This window comes from Silene latifolia, chromosome 7 (genome assembly GCF_048544455.1).
Source record: "Silene latifolia isolate original U9 population chromosome 7, ASM4854445v1, whole genome shotgun sequence".
Taxonomy (NCBI): Eukaryota; Viridiplantae; Streptophyta; class Magnoliopsida; order Caryophyllales; family Caryophyllaceae; genus Silene; species Silene latifolia.
This window is the reverse complement of record NC_133532.1, coordinates 118527641-118541965: the sequence shown is the minus strand read 5'-3', so window position 1 is coordinate 118541965 and position 14325 is coordinate 118527641. Positions and strand designations below refer to the sequence as shown.

The 14325-nt window shown below is 41.3% G+C and overlaps 1 non-coding gene across 1 annotated transcript; it reads left to right on the top strand.

The window, feature by feature from the left end:
- The first annotated feature begins 1082 nt into the window (after positions 1-1082).
- TRNAA-AGC (transfer RNA alanine (anticodon AGC)) lies at positions 1083-1155 on the top strand. The gene has a single exon. It is a non-coding gene; the product is annotated as a tRNA-Ala (tRNA).
- The last annotated feature ends 13170 nt before the right edge of the window (positions 1156-14325 follow it).

Sequence of the window (14325 nt, the reverse complement as noted above, 5' to 3'; positions counted from 1 at the left end):
TGGTGTTATTTGGCTTAAATTTGAAGACATAATTTGTACTATGAAAAATGAATGACATAATCTTCTTATTTATAGAAGTAATTTGTATAAATTCAGAAATCTAAACGACTGTGCACGTTTAAGGAATGCATTAATCTACTGCACCAGCACACCTTGGGACTAGCAAGTTTTAATTAATCCACTTTTCACAACACTTTTTCCCAATGGTCACAAGAAACACGTTAATTCATGGAATACAAATTCTTTAGGGGATGCCTAGGGAAGAATACAAATTCAAAATAAAGCGGGTCAAATAAATGGAAGAGACAAAAAACAAAATGACTAGGAAATGAAAATGACAAACTATTGTCCCATCAGTATTTTACCCATTTTATAGTTTTTAACGGATATAGCCGTCTTAAGGGAGACAATCGTGAAACACAAAATAGATACTCGCAAGTCGCAAGTAGGGTGGAACCAAATTTAATTTTTAATGTTTTGCAACAAAAAAAGCACAATGTTAATTCGAAACAAAACAGGGTATTAAGGAAAATTTCAATCAAACTTGTAAGGGTGCCGGGTGGCATACTATTCGAGACGTTTTAGTAGTGAAGTTCAGACTTGTAAGTCCATAAACACTAGGTTAATTTATTGTTAAAGGTATTACTTTCATTTTAAACACTAGGTTAAGACCTTTGCTATACAAATCGGTGAAAGGAGAATGACAAACGAAGCGCCTCTTTGGAAGATACACTGATTCTCTGAAACAAGTTAGTCTATAAATACGATAATGAAAGACTGATCAATCGCTATGCACAACCAACAAATAGTATGTGTTATAAGACTGGTGGTTTACTCTAGTTTAACTATAGTTTACGATTTGATCAATTAAACCATCAGAGCCAAATCCTTGATTTGTTCCAGTAGTACCATTTGATGAAACTAAAATATTACTCTAGTTTAACTAATTGTTTAGTTTGGCTGTTCAAAAAGTGTAATAATTTGGTACTGCGCATATTTGTTTCTGCAGAGTAATGGATATTTTAAGTTTGTGAGGAAACTGTAGTATTGGTATAGTTTTAAGTTTACTTTAATCTGTCGAAGGGGATGTAGCTCAGATGGTAGAGCGCTCGCTTAGCATGCGAGAGGTACGGGGATCGATACCCCGCATCTCCATTTTCTTCTCTCTTTTTCTCCTTTTTGACCGACGCAGATTTGGTTGGTGATAGAGTTTTAAGTTTACTCTAATTTGTCTCCTATTTCATCATCAAACATGCGACAACCGACACTCATTTCATTATATAAATAAATTATATATTGATTTGGCTTAATCTTGTCAATCTATTCCTTGACTCATGCTATTAATAATCAAAATCATCATTTCTTGTCGATTTTCGAGCTCTTTTTTACCAACGCAGATTTGGTTGGTGATAGAGTCAAATAATGTCGAGTCAATTAGTTGTGTTTAGTATATTTTTGTTATCAAATTCTGGGTTTTGAATATGAAATGGTGTATGCGAGAGGTACGGGGATCGATACCCCGCATCTCCATTTTCTTCTCTCTTTTTCTCCTTTTTGACCGACGCAGATTTGGTTGGTGATAGAGTTTTAAGTTTACTCTAATTTGTCTCCTATTTCATCATCAAACATGCGACAACCGACACTCATTTCATTATATAAATAAATTATATATTGATTTGGCTTAATCTTGTCAATCTATTCCTTGACTCATGCTATTAATAATCAAAATCATCATTTCTTGTCGATTTTCGAGCTCTTTTTTACCAACGCAGATTTGGTTGGTGATAGAGTCAAATAATGTCGAGTCAATTAGTTGTGTTTAGTATATTTTTGTTATCAAATTCTGGGTTTTGAATATGAAATGGTGTATATGCCGGTTGATACACTTTGGTTGTAACTTAGGTTAACTATAATTGTCATTGGCTTATATGTCTTGAGGTTGGTGTAAGTGTATTATGTCGGTGACAAGAGGAGAAGAAATCATTTTGCCAAAGTCAAGTCAAAGAGATCGAGATATAGACAAGTCAAAGTCAAGGGTCAAACCCGAGCCATGATCAACCAAGGTGAAGGAGGAGAGCCAAAGGTAAGCCAAGGGAATAAGTGCAAAGTCAAGAGAAGCAAGTAAAAGGAAGAATTGAAGCCCTGACATGCACAAACAAGAGCCAATGTGAAGAATTAAAAACTCGGTTTCACAAGGGTCAACTTCAAACAAGTATATCTCGAGTTCTAGAGCTTCAGGTTCACTGGTGGAGATATATATCATTCACGTATACGGGTATTGGTTTGTTCGATGAATGATATGAACCAATCTCGTTAGAGACGGTTATTTGTACTCTAGGCCGGGCAGGAAAACTCGATTGTTCAGGTAACGGAAGAGTAACAGAATGACTATCCAATGTGAAGACGACATTTGCCATTGTCGGTCTATCTTCAACCGCTTGCGGAACAAATAGCAAGGTTATTTGTATGCATCTCATAATGGCGTTCCGTCTTCCCAATGTTTTCAAGCCTGCAAATATCATAATCTATTAATCTCTTAATCACAACTTTCAATCAATTTTTTTTTCTCCGCAACATACTAATTAAGTAGATACTTAGGTTAGAATATCATCCGCATCACCAGCTTGACTGAAACTACTGTTTTTTCTTCCACATATAATTTCCAAAACAAGCACACCCAAACTATATACATCCGATTTGATGGTGAATCGCCCATGGAACACGTACTCTGGCGCCATATATCCACTACAAAATTATCATTGGTTAAGTGATACTCTCATGAAACCATCTCAATCAAAACCTTACAGGTCTCCGTTTACCCGGTGCTTAATATTTCACTTTAAAATTGGCGTCCCAAGATCAATTTTATATTCTAATAGAGACATACATATTTAGGCGCTTAGTTCCTCTGTTTCGTTATACTTTACACGCGTTTCAAACTATATATAGACATTTCAAAGAAACTGTCGGTACAAAATACATCAGTAGCGATCACTTACTATGTTCCAACTGATAAGCATAATCCTGGCTAACCAAATTACTCTCCATATCTTTGTATTATCTAGAATAATCTTTGAGTATAATATCTTTGTATTATAGTTAACTTGTAATCTTAGCTACCTAAGCTAATTAGGGTTTACATCCTTGTATATACACCTTTGATATATTGTTAATATAACTCAAGCTTTCACAAACTCCTTCTCCTATATTCTTTACATGGTACCAGCCAAACGATCCACTCATGGCAGCCTCAACAATTCTTAACAAAGACGATCCGACCAATCCGTTTCTTGTTATCAATGTTCACTTGGTTGAAAAACTTGATGGCTCCACTAACTTTCGACAATGGAAGACACAAATCCAGTCTCTCCTTGTTGGCTATGGCCTCTTTGGCTTTGTAGACGGTACAACCATCCCTCCCTCCAAAACCCTAGCAAGCGACAAGTCCTCGTCCCCAATCCCTAACCCGGCTTACACCTACTGGTTTCGGCAAGACAAACTAATTCACGGTGTCTTAGCGGGTACACTCACTGGACCCGTTGCTGCCCTGACCACCCGTACCACCACCTCGAAGGAACTTTGGGACACCCTTAGTTCCACCTATGCCCTTCCCTCCCGCGGCCATATCAAACAAATCAAACAAAAACTCCGTCACCTCACCAAAGGTTCCCTCTCCATCTCCGACTTCCTTGCCAAAATCAAAGCCACAACTGACGAACTTGCCCTTCTTGGTAGCCCACTCAGTGTCGAAGACATCACTGATCGCATCCTCGATAACCTCGACGACTCACGCTATCAGTCCGTCATCGACGCTGTTCACGCACGTGATACTCCTATTTCTTTTGTTAAATTACACGAAAAATTACTCCACAAAGAACTCTCCATCCAAGCCCTAGAACACACCTCTGTTAGTTCGTTTCCCGCCACTGTCAATGCTACCCAAACCCGTTCCTATCACAACCGTACCCCTTACTACTCACCACGCACTCCTACCTCAAATTCTGCCCCCTCAGCCAACCACACTCCTCCTCCCTCCAACTCTACACCTCGCCCCGCTTACAAAGGTCGGTGTCATTGGTGCAATACCCAAGGACACTCTCTGTACTATTGCCCTGTTTTCAAGGAACTACCCCGACATTAAAGTTCCTCGTCCTCCACCCCGCATCACCCCCCCAAGCCCATACCACTTCTCTGCAATCCCCCTAGCCCATGAACCTGCTGGTCAATACATCCTTGACAGTGGTGCTTCGCACCACGTCACAACTGACTTGTCCACCCTTTCCCTTCATCATCCATACGATGGTACCGACGAAATAGTCATTGGCGATCGAACGGGTCTTCAAATCACACACTCTGGTTCCTCCTTTCTCCCCTCTTCCTCTCGTGTTTTTGCTCTTAATAATGTTTTATGTGTCCCAACTATGCGTAAAAATATAATTTCCGTGTCTTAATTTTGTCGTGATAATAATGTCGTTATTGAATTTTTCCCTGATTTCTTTTGTGTCAAGGATCCTTGCACGAAAGCCCTGCTCCTACGCGGCCTCGCTAAAGACGGTGTCTAACCTTGGCCGTCCTCCACCACAGCTCCCACTGCTTCCACCGCCTCTCTCCAGCCTCTTGATCTCCATCATCGCTTGGGTCATCCATCAATAAAAGTCTTGCGTCATCTTGCTTCCTTTTTTAATTTCGATGTTTTGAATTTACGCGATTTTCCTTGTAATGCTTGCTTCACTAATAAAAGTACGAAAATACCTTTTACTGTCTCCTCACTCACTTCCGCAGCTCCCCTCGAAGTCGTATTCAGTGACCTATGGACATCCCCGATTTTATTCCGTTAATAATTTCAAATATTACGCAATTTTTGTCGATCATTTCACTAAATTTATCTGGCTCTATCCACTTAAAGCTAAATCCGACACTTACAATATCTTTGTTGAGTTCAAAGCTCTTGTGGAAAAGCAATTTAATACTCCACTCCATACCTTCTACTCCGACAATGGAGGGGAATTTCAAAAAATGTCTCCGTTCCTTCGCAAACATGGCATATCTCACCTAACCTCCCCTCCACACACTCCCGAACACAACGACTATGCCGAACGTCGCCACCGTCACATAGTAGACACAAGCCTAGCCCTCCTCTCTCACGCCTCAATGCCCGTCAAATACTGGCCACACGCATTTCAAAATGCTACCTATCTCATCAATCGACTACCCACCTCCACACTCGATCACCACTCTCCCTACTCCTCGCTCTTTGGACATTCACCCAAGTATCATAACCTACGCAACTTCGGTTGCCTCTGCTATCTCTGGCTCAGGCCGTATGCTAATCATAAACTTGACCCTCTTCCATCGCTTGTGTCTTCGTTGGTTACTCTCCAAGTCAACATGCCTACTTATGTCTTGATCCATCCACTGACCGTGTATACTCATCCCGTCACGTTCACTTCGTTGATCATGTCTACCCCTTCCGCACCCTAGCCACCTCATCACCACCTCTTCCCACTACCCATGACTGGTGTGACTTGCCCGTCTCTGTCCTACCCCCACCTGACCCTCACCAATCCCCTCCTACGTCTCCTGCCTCCCCTCGTGCTTCCACTACCGCTTTCTCCCTTACCACACCCTCCTCTGATAACCCTCTTGGACCCACCTCCTCTCCCTCCTCTACTGTCTCCTCCATCCCAGACTCGCCCCCGTCCTCATCTCCTAGACCACCTCCACCCCCACCTCCACCTCGTCACTCCCATGCTACCCGTGCTTCACACAATATCTATAAGCCCATCAACAAAATGAACTTACACACCACAATCTCGTCATCCTCCACTGAGCCACGCACTATTACCCAAGCTCTCAAAGATCCCACTTGGCGGCAGGCAATGCAAACTCAATATGATGTTCTTCTTGCCAATCGCACATGGGATCTTGTCTCTGCCTCTCAATCACAAAATGTCGTCGGTTGCAAATGGGTTTTCCGCATAAAATACAATCCTGATGGCTCACTTCAAAAACACAAGGCTCGGCTCGTTGCCAAGGGTTTTCACCAATGGCCCGGTCTTGACTATACCAAAACCTTTAGCCCCGTCATCAAACCCGCTACAGTTCGTGTCTTACTTAGTCTTGCCGTGACCAACGGGTGGTCCCTTCGTCAACTCGACGTCAATGACGCCTTTCTTCAAGGTACTCTTACTGATGATGTGTTCATGGCACAACCCCCTGGATTTATCGACCCGTTCTATCCCACCCACGTGTGTCATCTTCGCAAGGCCATTTATGGTCTCCGTCAGGCACCTCGGGCTTGGTATACTGAATTCCGCTCCTACTTGCAAAGTGTTGGTTTTACCAATTCTATCTCTGACACCTCTCTCTTCATTTGTCACGTTGCCTCACTTGTCTATGTACTTGTTTATGTAGACGATATAATCGTCACTGGACCGTGTTATAAAACTATTGATGCCTTTATTGCGAAACTCTCCTCTCGTTTTTCCCTCAAGGATCTTGGACCACTGTCCTTTTTCCTGGGTGTCGAGGTGCACCACACTCCCCACGGTTTGCTGCTGAGTCAACGTCGCTATATCATTGATTTGCTCACTCGTGCGGGTATGTTAGACTCGAAACCAATGCACACGCCTATGGACTCTAATGTTACTCTCTCATTGCTGGATGACACTCCCCTCACTGACCCTACGGAATATCGCACTCTTGTTGGGGGTTTGCAGTACCTATCACTCACTCGGCCAGATGTTGCCTTTTCGGTAAATAGACTTTCTCAATTTATGCATAAACCAACTAACATTCACCTGATTGCAGTCAAGCGCGTCCTTCGCTACCTTCATAGCACTCTCAATGTTGGCCTTTCCATTTATCGTGACTCCCCATCTGTTCTCCATGCTTTCTCTGATTCTAATTGGGGAGGTGATCAACACGACCTCATTTCTACCGGTGCTTATATTGTCTATTTGGGTCGTAATGCTCTCTCTTGGATCGGAGCTCCAAAAAGCAGCGCTCTGTTGCGCGTTCCTCCACCGAAGCAGAATATCGGTCGGTTGCTCAAGCTGCTGCGGAGTTGGCTTGGCTCGAAAACTTGTTCCTTGAATTACGTATTAAACTGCCAGGCACTCCTACAATATTTTGCCACAACATTGGTGTCACCCACCTCAGCGCTAATCCGGTCTTTCATTCCCGTATGACGCATCTTGTCATTGACTATCACTTCATTCGGGAAAAGGTTCAAGGTGGGACTCTTCGTGTTACTCTTGTCCACAATGATGATCAGCTCGCGGATGCGCTTACGAAACCGCTACCTAGACCGCGCCTTCGTATGTTACTCTCCAAGATCGGCCTCTCCGAAGTCTCGTCCGTCTTGCGGGGGGATGATAAGCATAATCCTGGCTAACCAAATTATTCTCCATATCTTTGTATTATCTAGAATAATCTTTGAGTATAATATCTTTGTATTATAGTTAACTTGTAATCTTAGCTACCTAAGCTAATTAGGGTTTACATCCTTGTATATATACCTTTGATATATTGTTAATATAACTTAAGCTTTCACAAACTCCTTCTCCTATATTCTTTACACCAACTTCCAACCACCGTGTTTGTATAATTGCTTTGGCTGTGTTCAGCACCAAATATCCTTGAAGTGCCAAAGTCTGAAATTTTCGGGTTCATCTCCTCATCCAACAATATATTACTTGCCTTGAGATCCCGGTGTATAATTCTAAACTGAGATTCATGATGAAGGTACAATAATCCTCGAGCAATGTCTTCTACAATATTGTATCTATCGCCTTTGCCAGTCGAGTTGTCGTCTATTTTCATGATCTAAACATTATTGGCAAGACGTCATTTCTACATAACTTTGAACTTGCTCATTCTATATCTTAATGTTTGGACAATCGTATACAAGTATTTGTGGAAATTATGACATGAATAACATACCAAAGAAGAAATTGTCGAGGCTTTTGTTGGCAAAATATTCGTAAACAAGTAGCTTCGCTTGATCAGTATAGCAAAATCCCAACAGTCTCGCCAAATTCCAATGTTGAAGCTTGACCACCACTGTAACCTCAGTTTTAAATGCTTGTATGTCTCGGCTAGAACTTCCAAATAGTCTCTTCACCGCTATCAAGACTGTTGGGATTTTGCTATACTGATGTTAATTCATTATAGATTATGATTTCATTTGTTAATTTTTTTTTTGAATTTTAATTGTATATATTTTGGGTAAGGGGTTTAATTTCACCTTTTATATAACTTATGAGGCTTAATCACTACAAACTAACCTTAAGGGTTTAATTTCACGATTAGGCAAGGTAATGGGGCTAAAGTTACCACTTTCGCGGTTTGAATTGTATCAAACTCGTTATCCTTCATGAAGCACTATGGCCACCATATATCATTAGGGAAGCTTGTGTTCAAAACACGGTCTCCGGAATAGGGCTCCATATGGTATGAAACTTTAACCATTGCTAATGTCCTAAAGTTTTGTTTTTGATAGATTTTGTTGGCAGTGATGCATTGAAAAGCAACAAATTCATTTTTGTTGTGAGAGTTTGTCCCACATCGGTGGAAAACTCTTCTTTTGTGATGTTTATATTGCTACCAATCACTGATGGGCTAAGAGATTGGTCCAAGGTGGGTTTTGTGTGTGTTTGTTGGGCCAGTGGGTTTGGGTCCAACACACACGCGCGCGCGCGCCGGCCCGGCCCGGCTCGAGCTCGGGCTCGGGTTTGGGTTTGGGTAGAGCACCTGCGGTGCGGGCCAAAGGCCCCCTTTTACCTTTTTGGGCTTTTGAGTGCAAAGTGGACTGTGTAACAAACTGCTATGAGAATCAGTCCAATAAGACTGTTAGTGGGCGCTGGTTATTCTCCACTAATCACGTCTTTTGACCTCTGATTATGTGGAGCAGTTTTTGCTCATCTGTTGCTCTATTTTTGCTATAAATAGAGCAACTCATCTCAGTTTATACACATCGAAAAATCACTCTTCTCCTCTCTTTTTCTCTGTTGTTCAATTCTAATAAATTTCTGGGTACTGTTTATAATATCGTTCCAAGTCTCACAGTTCCGAGTGGGCGAAACTGCGTGGAGGCTGTAGTGTTATCCTTGGGGAACTACCGGCACTAGCTGATCGCCACCACGGTCGTACCGGGTAAATAGTTTTCAAGGCAGTGGCTTCTACCACGGCACTACTTATTATTGTGATTCTTATTTCTGATCGCTTCTATTCGTCTGGTATTTCTACTCTCCTCAGGTTACTGCAATTATTTTTCCTACAATTTGAAAACTATTTCTGTTGCTGTAACCATGTCTGTCATTTCGAAAATTGTTCCTGAATTGGCGAATCTGGAGTCGTTAGATGGTCATAATTATAAGCGTTGGTCCCAGAAATTATTGATGTATTTTGAGGAGTTAGAAATTGATTATGTTTTATTTAATGACCCGCCTAAACCTATCACCCCTACTGATGTTGAGACGACCCCTCCTGTTGCTAAAGATGTTAAGTCCAATGAAGAGGATATTGCAAAATTTGTCAAGGATAACAAAACTGCTAGGTGGCACATTTTGAATAATATGACAAACACTTTGTTCGACTTATTTGCTGTGAATAAGTCTGCTAAATTTATTTGGGAGTCTTTGGAAACTAAGTATGGGGCTGATGATGCGGGGAAAAAGAAGTATGTTGTGGGAAAATGGTTGGGATTTCAAATGGCTGACGGGAAACCTATCATGGATCAAGTCCATGTCTATGAAAACCTTTGTGCTGATGTTGTGAATGAAGGCATGAAACTTGATGATATCTTTATAGCCAATGTTCTGCTAGAGAAATTCCCTCCCTCCTGGTCTCATTACAGAAACCAACTTAAGCACAAAAAGAAAGACCTGTCCCTTAAAGAACTTGTAGGACATATGAGGACTGAGGAGGCTAATCGCCTCAAAGACCTTCCTGCTAGTCAATCTGTGGATTTATTCTCGCCGTTCTTCTTTGTTAAAGCTAATCTGGTTGAGTCCGGTGGTCCGTCTAATCTTTGAGAAATATAAGGGTAAGGGTAAGGCCAAGGTTGGTCAGGGTAAGAACCAGGGTCCTGCTAAGAAGAATGGTCCGGGAAGCATACCAAACCGGTTCCTAAGATTGAGAAAGTGCTAAGGGTCCTATTGTCTGCTATGTCATGGAAAACCTGGGCACAAAGCCTACCAATGTTCTCGAGAAGAAATCTGCTGAGGCCAATGTTCTTTGTGACTAATGATGTTATTGCAAATTTGTGGTTGTGGAAGCTAATCTGGTGGGTAATCTTTGCTTGAATGGGTCTTGGATCTTGGAGCTTCGAGACACCTCGGTCTTTGATAGGGGTTTATTTGCTGAGTTCGAGGAAGTTGCTGATGGGGAATGCGTCTACATGGGTAATTCTTCATCTGCAAAGATCACAGGCAAAGGCAAGATCTTTCTCAAACTCACCTCGGGGAAAACACTTGCTCTCAGTAATGTTTTATTTGTACCCTCATTGCGTCGAAACCTTGTGTCTGGTGCCTTGTTAAACAAAGCTGGTTTGAAACTTGTTTTTGAGGCTGACAAGGTGGTAATGTCGCGTAATGGGGAATTTGTGGGCAAGGGTTATCTTTCTGGGGGTCTTTTTGTATTAAACACTGATTCTGCTATTAATAATATTGCATCTTCTTCTGCTTATATCGCTGAGTCTATTGATGTTTGGCATGGTAGATTAGGTCATGTGAATGTGGATTACATTAAAAAACTTAGAACTATGAGTTTAATTCCGAGTTTGACGAGTCAAGAATTCTCTAAATGTGCTAGCTGTGTTGAGGCTAAGTTTACAAAGAAGCCTAGTAAACCTGTGACTACTAGGAACACGAGTCTTCTTGAGTTAATTCACACCGACCTAGCTGACTTCAAAAATGTTGCAAGTAGAGGTGGCAAGAATTATTATGTTACGTTTATAGATAACTGTTCTAGATTCACCCGTGTCTATTTGCTTAAGACTAAAGATGAAGCAGAACAATCTTTTATAAACTTTAAGAATGAAGTTGAGAACCAACTTGACAGGAAAATTAAAAGGGTAAGGTCTGATAGAGGTGGTGAGTATAAATCCAGTTATCTAGCTGACTTTTGTGCTGCAAACGGTTTAATACATAAGACTAGTCCACCTTACTTACCCCAATCCAATGGTGTAGCTGAACGTAAAAATAGAACCTTAAAAGAAATGATGAATGCTATGCTTTTAAGTTCTGGCCTATCTGACGATATGTGGGGGGAAGCAATTCTTTCAGCTTGTCACATTCTTAACCGTGTACCTCATAAGAAAATTGACAAGACACCCTACGAGATCTGGAAGGGCTATCCTCCTAACCTGAGCTTCCTTAGGGTATGGGGGTGTTTAGCTAAAGTAGGTTTACCTGACTTTAGGAGACCTACCGTTGGACCTAAGACCTATGATTGTGTGTTTATAGGTTATGCTCAAAATAGCTCTGCTTATAGATTTATGTCTTTGAGTGACCGTTCTATATCTGAGGCTAGAGATGCCGAATTCTTTGAGCATGTTTTTCCCTTTCGTAAAACTTTGTACCATCTCCTAGTTTATCTGTTGCATCTCATGATTTGTCTTCACATGCTAGTAGTAGTAGCACTTCTATTGATGTTCCTGTTGAACCTAGAAGAAGTAAAAGGCCTAGATGCCCAAAGAACTTTGGTGATGATTATGATACAACTATGTTGTCTGAACTTGGATACACTGTTTGTGCTAGTGATGAGTTTGTTTCAGCCTTTTTAATAGAAGATGACCCAAAAACTTATAGTGAGGCAATGAAATCCATTGATGCTAATTTTTGGAAAGATGCTATTAAAAGTGAACTTGACTCTATTGTGTCAAATCAGACTTGGGAGTTGACTGATTTACCTAAAGGTAGTAAACCCATTACGAGTAAATGGATCTTTAAAAAGAAAATGAGACCTGACGGTACAATAGAGAGGTTCAAAGCTAGACTTGTAGTTAGAGGCTTTACACAAAAGAAGGGTATTGATTATTTTGATACTTACTCTCCTGTGACCAAAATTTCGACTATTAGGACTCTTGTCGCCTTAGCTGCTATTCATAACCTAGTTATACATCAGATGGATGTTAAAACTGCCTTTTTGAATGGTGAACTAAGGGAAGAGATCTATATGTCTCAACCTGAAGGTTTTGTGATTGAGGGTCAAGAGAGTAAAGTGTGTAAACCCAACAAGTCACTCTATGGATGAAACAAGCACCTAAACAGTGGTATGAGAAATTTAACAACACTTTGATAAGTAATGGCTATGTGGTTAATAATTCTGATTCATGTGTTTATTCAAAAGTAATAGAATCTGATTGTGTGCTTATATGCCTTTATGTTGATGACATGTTAATACTTGGTAATAATTTAGAGGTGATAATTAGAACCAAAGATTTTTTGTCATCACATTTTGAGATGAAGGACTTAGGAGAAGCTGATGTTATCCTAGGAGTTAAGGTCATCCGAAACCCCAATGGAATCTGTCTAAGTCAATCTCATTATGTTGAAAAAATGTTGAGAAAGTTTAACTGCTTTGATGATGTGCCTGCTAGAACACCCTATGATCCTAGTGTACACTTGTGTAAAAACTTGGGCAAGAGTGTTTCCCAAGAAGAGTATGCTAAAATCCTAGGTAGTGTGATGTTTTTAATGAACTGTACTCGACCAGATATTGCTTATGCAGTTAGTAGACTGAGTCGTTATACACATAACCCTAGTAATGAACACTGGAATGCTCTTCGTCGTTTACTAAAATACCTAAAAGGAACAGTTGACTTATGTCCGCATTATAGTAAATTTCTGCTGTGTTAGAGGGATATTGTGATGCGAATCAGGTTGCAGGTAACGATGAGATCTGTTCTACTAGTGGTTATGTCTTTACCATGGGTGGAGGTGCTATATCGTGGAAGTCCTCAAAACAGACTTGTATCGCACGCTCTACCATGGAATCTGAGTTCATAGCTCTTGAGTTGGCAAGACAAGAGGCTGAATGGTTGAGAAACCTTTTAGGCGATATACCAAAGTGTGGGGCGGACGGCTAACACCGGTCTCCCTACACCGTGACTCGCAGTCGCTATTGGTGTTGCAAAGAATAGTGTCTACAATTCAAAGAAGAGACACATTCGAATAAGGCACGCTTTTGCAGCTTAGACAACTCCAAGACAACGGAGTGATTGCTTTGGACTATGTGAAGTCCGAAAACAATCTTGCTGATCCCTTTACTAAAGGGCTGGCTAGGAGACTAGTCGTTGATACGTCAAGGGGAATGGGGCTTAAGTCCTTAGGTCAAGAGTGAGACTTGACTAGGTCTAAAGCTTCTATTCCTATGATGTTGTATGATTCATAGCCTTTATGGTGGTGCTTTTGAGACGCACTTGATGGATCATACTCCAGGTTGGACTTAGGTCCTTAATGACTCATGTGAGAAGTGCTATTGAAAAGCACTTGAGTCACCTGCGTAGGTGTAACGATCATTAGACTATGAGAAGTCTTCTGAACACATCTATTAGTACCGAGGTAAACGCATAACTGTAAAAAGAGCGCGTTGCACTTTCGCGGAACGATCTTAATCTGAAGGTATGATATGTGTTGTGGGGGGTATCGACCGAAGCTCAGCTAGGAATTCAAATCGCAAGATATTCGCTCGCTGTAAGTAAGTTGTTTCCTCATTGCACTAAAGTGTCAATTCAAATCGAAAGATATTGATACCTAAGTATCCAATCCTTCCTTTACCCAGTTTTTCTTAGTTCTTTTCTTCACCATCAGTGGGGGATTGTTGGCAGTGATGCATTGAAAAGCAACAAATTCATTTTTGTTGTGAGAGTTTGTCCCACATCGGTGGAAAACTCTTCTTTTGTGATGTTTATATTGCTACCAATCACTGATGGGCTAAGAGATTGGTCCAAGGTGGGTTTTGTGTGTGTTTGTTGGGCCAGTGGGTTTGGATCCAACACACACGCGCGCGCGCGCCGGCCCGGCCCGGTTCGAGCTCGGGCTCGGGTTTGGGTTTGGGTAGAGCACCTGCGGTGCGGGCCAAAGGCCCCCTTTTACCTTTTTGGGCTTTTGAGTGCAAAGTGGACTGTGTAACAAACTGCTATGAGAATCAGTCCAATAAGACTGTTAGTGGGCGCTGGTTATTCTCCACTAATCACGTCTTTTGACCTCTGATTATGTGGAGCAGTTTTTGCTCATCTGTTGCTCTATTTTTGCTATAAATAGAGCAACTCATCTCAGTTTATACACATCGAAAAATCACTCTTCTCCTCTCTTTTTC